The 6,998-nt window shown below is 37.1% G+C and overlaps 1 pseudogene; it reads left to right on the forward strand.

Annotated features, from left to right (window-relative positions):
• The window catches only part of LOC120148218, a 21,208-nt pseudogene extending 14,757 nt beyond the window's left edge, over window positions 1–6,451 (forward strand).
• The last annotated feature ends 547 nt before the right edge of the window (window positions 6,452–6,998 follow it).

The raw sequence follows: 6,998 nt of genomic DNA on the forward strand, positions 1-6,998 counted from the left end.
ATGAGTGCGGCGCTGGGATTCATCGTTGCATTTTGGAGTATTGCAGGGCCATTGCTGTTTAAGAAATCATGGAGAGATGCATATTTCAAAATGCTGGATAGCATGGGGACGAAGGCTCGGCGGTCTTTGTTATATGGTGGTTTATTGTCTCTGTTTGTTTCAGCTGGTTGTAGTGCATACTTAAGCGGTTCTAGGAAAAACAAAATTGCAGGAACAAGTTTTGTGTCCAATAGCTTAAAAGCAGTGTCCAAACTTAAAACTATATATTATACAGAGTAGCAGTTTCTCATGTGTTCTGCATCATATATTGCAGCATTAAGCCATTACCTATATTATTACGCGGATTCACCGCTACGGTTATTTCTAGGCCAGATAACTTATCAAAGACATACTTTATTCTTTCAGCTGTCTAGTTTCTTCTTGGAGGGTGTCATATAAAGTCCCAACAAGATTCAGAGAGAATGCATCTGAACCATGTTCTGCCACTAGGGAAATTGCCACAGGAACATCATATACATCCGACGCGGCTGGATTTGCTTGCACTTTTGGTTGTACCCCTGGTGTTGTTGGGCTAAATAGCACAAGCAAAATCCAGCCGAAAGAAGAAAGCCACCAAAGGAATTACAGCCCTGGAAGAAAAGAATTAATCATGAATATAGTGGCCACAGTTGGTTTTACCTAGTAAAATCAAAGCATGTAGACTAGTATATAGTTGAAAACCTGCCAAGTAAAATGTTCTCATATAGCAGCAGATTGGTGCAGCTTTCACTTATTTCTTTGAAAACCTTTTTCTTGTCCATTGACTACTTGAGAAAGGGACAAAAGCCAGCTAAAAGAGACAAAAGGGGTAAAAGAGTCATTATACTGATAAAATAATATTGTGCTGACAAGGCAACCTAGTTTACCACTTGTCTTCAAAGTGAGGGCAGTTCTTTCCTTGGCCAAACTTTCACTTATCCGACTGTGAAACAATTCAGAAAGTGGAGAAACAAGCATGGAATATGGAGCATTCATGGAGAAATTTATTCTCCAACCAAATTCTTCGTCTCAGCAACTTCCCCTTAGTGGTCTCACTTTTGCTGTTAAAGAAATGTAAGCCATCTTTTTTTCAATCTTCCATCTTTTTTTTAACAATGGTTACAGGATAATTCAAAGCATGCTTCTAGTTTAGAAGTTCTTTAATGGTTATATGACCTTTTCCCATACCTTTTTATGCTCTATGGGTGGCTTTAGAACTTGAAAACTTGTGAATAGGTTTGATGTGGAGGGACATGTCACTGGCTTTGGAAACCCTGACTGGAAAAGGACTCATTCGGCTTCGGAATCGACGGCACCGACTGTTGTCGATGTCTTGATGGGCGGTGCCACTTGTGTTGGCAGGACTGGCATGGATGAAATGTCATACAGGTTAGCATTAGAATCTATTTACATGTCTTCACCATATGTGAGTAACTGTTTACTTTTATCAGTATAAATGGGGAAAATATACATTATGGCACTCCTACAAATCCATGAGCGCCTGATAGAGTACTTGGAGGATCTTCCAGTGGCTCTGCTGTTGCGGTAGGCGCAGGGCTCGTCGACTTCTCCCTAGGTGTGTGTTCTTCTTAAACAGGGATCGGTTTTCTTTATTTTTCTCCAGAGCTGTTTTTTAAGTGATTTTGGTTTCTAACATAGGAACTGACACCGGAGGAAGTGTGAAAGTTCCGGCATCTTATTGTGGGATTCTCGGGTTTAGGCCTTCACATGATGTCGTTAGCACTTCCGGTGTTATCCGATGTCACAGAGTTTCGACATTGTCGGTAAGCATCTGATTAAAGCGTCTTAATGTCATATCTTTCTATGAAATGTCCGAGAGAGATTTCAGTTCTGATAAACCATACAAGTACATCTCACATGAGTGAATATATGTTGGTTTGCTAGAGATCCCGTTGTTCTAAATCGAGTCAGACGTGTGCTGCTGCATTTACCGAACATGGACCCTGTCGCACCTAATCAGATTATTTTTCCCGAAGATTGCTTCGGATTGTCAGCATTCCGAGTGATCGAACAACTCAAGTTCTCGTAAGATCGGTTGAGAAGCATTTTGGAGGTACTAACCAAACTATTGGCTTCTGTTATAGGAGAATTTCACCCTGCAAAAACTCATTTTTGCCAATGCAGGTCAAATTCTAAAGCATATAAATCTTGGAGACTATGTAAAAAAAGTACCAAGTTTGTAGCATTTCATGCCCAAGGAGAATCGTAAAGCCCCGAATCTCAGGTTAGAAGTATTGGACTAACCCGAAATAGGCCTTTAATTCCTTAGCTTGTAGGAAGCATTGACCCAAATTATAGGATTTGGGCTTGAGGTAAGCCCAATAGTAAATAAAAAAAGGGTGTTTTTAATCTGCAATCAGAATTGAAGGGACCAAAGAAATGATTATACCCTTGTTAAAACATAAAGTTGATTTTCATTAAAATTCGGTGATATCATTGTCTGAATTCAACTTCTCTTTTTCTTCACATTTGTCTTCTTCTCCCAAGTTTTCTTCCTCTTCTTATCCTTCTCTTGAGCAAAGGTGGAGGCTTTGGTTTAGTTTCAGTCTATTTCATCAAACCAAGGTAAGAACCAAAATCAACACCTCTTGAGCTTTCATTTGAGATCTTAAGATCAAGTTTTGGCCATGGTTGTAAAAAGAGTTTTAGAAGGGTTTAAGAAACTAGATGGTTCCAACCCATTTTTCAGATATTTCTAGCCTTAGGAAGTGTTTTAAAACCCTCCTTAAACCCTAGCAATTGTTAGTAACTCTTGCATTTGGTTTTGTTTAGTGCAAAAGGTTGGAGAAGGCTCCAAAGCTAAGGGGAAGGAAAAGTCTACTTTGAGCTGAGTCTTTGGCATTTCCAGCAATATAGCATCAAAGGTAACTCACTCTTAACTCAATTATACCATATGTAAGTCATTTAGATGAAATTTGGCAGGTTGCATAAGCTTAAAGCATCCCCATGGTCAATTTCATGTTTTAGAGTTATAAATGTGTTTAAAGCCCTATTAATATGTTTAAAGCCCTATTGATGCTCTTTTGTATCTTCATAAAACATTAATAAAGTTTGAGGACCTCACTAAGTTCTTTGAATAGTAGAATATGAGTTTTTGCACTTATTTTATACTCTCTGTAGGTTGAGTTTTGATACTAGAGGGATAATACCAAAACTTGTTCTTCTTCTCAGATAAACTCATGAGTTTCTGGGCAAGAGTATCAATACTTTGGGTCATAGTTTCGAAACTCCCAGAAAGTTTTGAAATTAGGCAGAACAGAGTGTTTAAAAGTATCAGTACTTATATAAAGTATTGAAACTTTTGAAGGAGTATCGATATTCTTGGGCTAGTATAGATACTTTCAGTATGTTTTGGACAAAAATGTCAGTTTTTAAGGGAATTATACTCGAGGTACCCCAACATTTTATTATATCTTCAAATAAGACTTCAAGCAAGAACAATAATTAATATCAGAACAGTAGAAACAAAAATAACTAGGCTTACATAAAACTAGTCTTGTTTGACACTCGGGAAACGATCAGGACACCAGAGTTCCTTTTAGCAGAAATACGAAAGTTAGTGCCACGACACTTTAGCATCCGACTGGGCGCCAGATGCCCCAAGACTCGACGAAGTAAGTCAGTGGGTATAGTTCTGATGCAGAATTTTGGATATCACCCAGGAGTACCCGATGGTGTTTCGGCAATGCTAGGGGTGTACGAGCTCCGAGATGCAGAATCTCTTAGTCGCACCATGATGCCAACCACAGATTAACAGTCTAGTAGTTGTATATTCAGACATGTTTCACTTGTCATTTCATTTAGTGAATGAATATAGTGTAGTACAGGTTTTAGTAAGGCACTAAGCTCGTAAGCCCAGTGTTCGAAATGTGTTTCCGTGCGCAAGTTCTTAAGGGCAGATTGTGGGGAGCTATCGTCATTAGATATTCCAGTGAGTAGAGCAGATTTCCAGAGACCTTTAAGAGTACGTCTTGAGCCATCTTTAGAGGGCATGTACTGTTAAAGACCTTGTTATGTATTATGTCGTAACTCTTTTGAAATTCAGTATTTTGTATTATTTTGTGGATGTATTTTGGGAGTTCCTCATTAATTGTAAACCAATTTATTTCTATGTTTTTATTATATTATGGATGTCTAAAATCCAGAGATTTACAAGCAGTTTTAAAGAAAAAGTTCGGGTAATTATTTCAGTAGTCTCATGTAACATTGTAATTCATGGATCTTCGGGTCTAATTGGACTAGGGTGTTACAATAAGAAGATCAAGTGTATAATATTCCGTCATTGGCCGCCCTTTCAAGCTCGATGCGATTTTTTCAAAGGTGCAAAGCATCCCGGTCGGAACTTTTAACTGATCCTCATATCGTTTCGGGATCATGCTAGATGAACAGTGTTACTTGTATCAACTCCTAAACTTCGTTTATATTTCACATGTATGAATTGAAGAACAACCGTGCTGAATGGATCACTACAGTGAATCCTAAGTTCGGTCCTGGACTATCCGAGCATATATGGGATGCCATTAGAGCACCGGACGAAAACATCGATTTTTGTCACTCCGTGCAAACCGAATTACGTGTTGCTCTTACGGATCTTCTTAAGGTACTTGCAACAACTTGCCGAATGAGCAACAAAGATAACTTATTAGTGTCTTATATACGATGGTTGAATCCATTTCAGGATGAAGGCATCCTTGTTCTCCCACCTCACTCGAAGTGTTTCGTGCTAGAGCTTTCAGCTTGCTATCGATGACCGGAGTAGCGGATTCTGCCAGGTCCTCTTTCCATCTCAACCACATGCACTCACAAAACAAAAACTATAAGGTGGTGTTTAGTTCGCCAGAATGTTTCTGAGGGAATTGAAATTTATGAAGGAATTGAAATCTATGAAGGAATTGGAATCTGTCAGGAATTGGAATCCAATTCCATATTTTGTTTGGTTCATAGACATGTCAGATGAATTTGATTTCAGTAATGTAAAATGATAGGATTGCCCTTCTTGTTTTTTTTTTGCTTAATTTTAGTTTGTTTTATAAATTACATGTAGCAATATTATAAAAATTTTAAAAATTTAAATATTAAATTTTAATTTTATTAATTGATTATTCATTTCAATAAATTATAAAAATCATGCTAATAAACATCATAAGTTAAAATCATCCCAATTAGGGATGGTCATGGGTTGGGTTGGGTCGGGTTTTTGATCCACCCGATCCGACCCGAGAACAAGGGAACCTCCATCCGACCAAACCAAAATAAAGTTTCACCCGACCCGATCCGAATATATGAATTAGAAACCCGACCCGAAATAATAAAAAATATTTTATTGAATAAAAACAGTGACTTAATTGAAAAAAATATATAGAGGGATATTATTGTAATTATTCCTAAATATATAATGTAAAATTATATTTTTTTGGGTCGGGTATTTTCACCCTAAACCCGAACCCGACCCGACCCGACCCAAATATCACAATTAAAAAAACCGACCCGACCCGACCAAAATAAAGTTCCACCCGACCCAACCCGAATATATGAATTAGAAACTCGACCCGAAATAATAAAAAATTATTTTATTCAATAAAAACAGTGACTTAATTGGAAAAAAAATTATATAGAGGGGTATTATTGTAATTTTCCTAAATATATAAGGTAAAATTATATATTTTCAGGTCGGGTCGGGTCGGGTATTTTTCACCCTAAACCCGACCCCGACCCGACCCGAATATATGAATTAGAAATTCGACTCGACCTGAAATAATAAAAAAAATTATTTATTCAATAAAAACAGTGATTTAATTGAAAAAAAATTATATATAGAGGGGTATTATTGTAATTTTTCCTAAATATATAAGGTAAAATTATATTTTTTCGGGTCAGATCGGGTATTTTCACCCTAAATTAGAACCCGACCCGACCCTGAATTTGTTTTAAAAAAATCCGACCCGATCAGGTCGGGTCGGAACCCGTCGGGTCCGAGTTGAGTGGCCATCCCTAATTCCAATCAAAATATATTAATAAGTTACCAAAAGATTAATGAGGGTAGTATAGTCAAATTTCACATTTCCTCCAACAAGAGAATTGAATTCCATCATAGAATGGACGAAATTCACTATCCCTCATTTGATGGAAAGTTGAAGTCATGAGAGATTTCAATTCCCTTGGAAAACTTGAACCAAACATGAGAAAGTGGTGGAATTGGATTTTAATTCCTCCTAATTCTAAGAGATTCCTGCGAACCAAACGCCACCTGAGAACACAAGGAAATATGAAGAATGATCATTGTCTTTTAACAGGTGAGTATTCCATTGGGGATGTGTAATAATTTGCGTATATCAATCTCCTTGGTGGCGAAACATGGCTCAGATGGTTTCTGCTGAATGTAGTTGAGACTTTACATGACACTATTCAATAAGAGGCTGGAATTGCTCACAGAATTACTAACAAATAGATACATGGAAATTACACGCTTTGACTTACCGTACTTTTAATTTTTTAATTACTCACTAAATTTTAGATAGAGATTTTTTATCACTCCGCCACTAACTTTCTAACGGCGTTATGATATGGCTTAATTAACCATTTTTAATCATTAAAATATATGTTAAAAGAGTAGGAAAAAAACTAAAATAAAATATTTACCCTAGAAAACAATAAAAGAACTGCTCCACCACTACTGATTCACCTACAACTCTATGGACATGAAATCCATGGTAATTCCTTTCATTCCTTTTTGGTAGTTGGTTTAGGGTTTGTTAAAGGATAATTATTTGGTTAATTTTCTTTTGGGGTTTGGACACAGACAATAATGGTGGTCATAGTTTGATTTTGTTGATGGTGGATAGGGGGTGTTTGGTGTTGTTGAAGATTTCTACAGTTTCACCATCGATTGTAAAGATTTCTACAACTCCATACAATTGCTCCACCACTACCGATTGTGAAGATTTTTACAGCTCTTATGG

This window comes from Hibiscus syriacus, unplaced genomic scaffold (assembly GCF_006381635.1).
Source record: "Hibiscus syriacus cultivar Baekdansim isolate YM2019G1 unplaced genomic scaffold, ASM638163v2 tig00110954_pilon, whole genome shotgun sequence".
In the NCBI taxonomy this organism is placed as follows: domain Eukaryota; kingdom Viridiplantae; phylum Streptophyta; class Magnoliopsida; order Malvales; family Malvaceae; genus Hibiscus; species Hibiscus syriacus.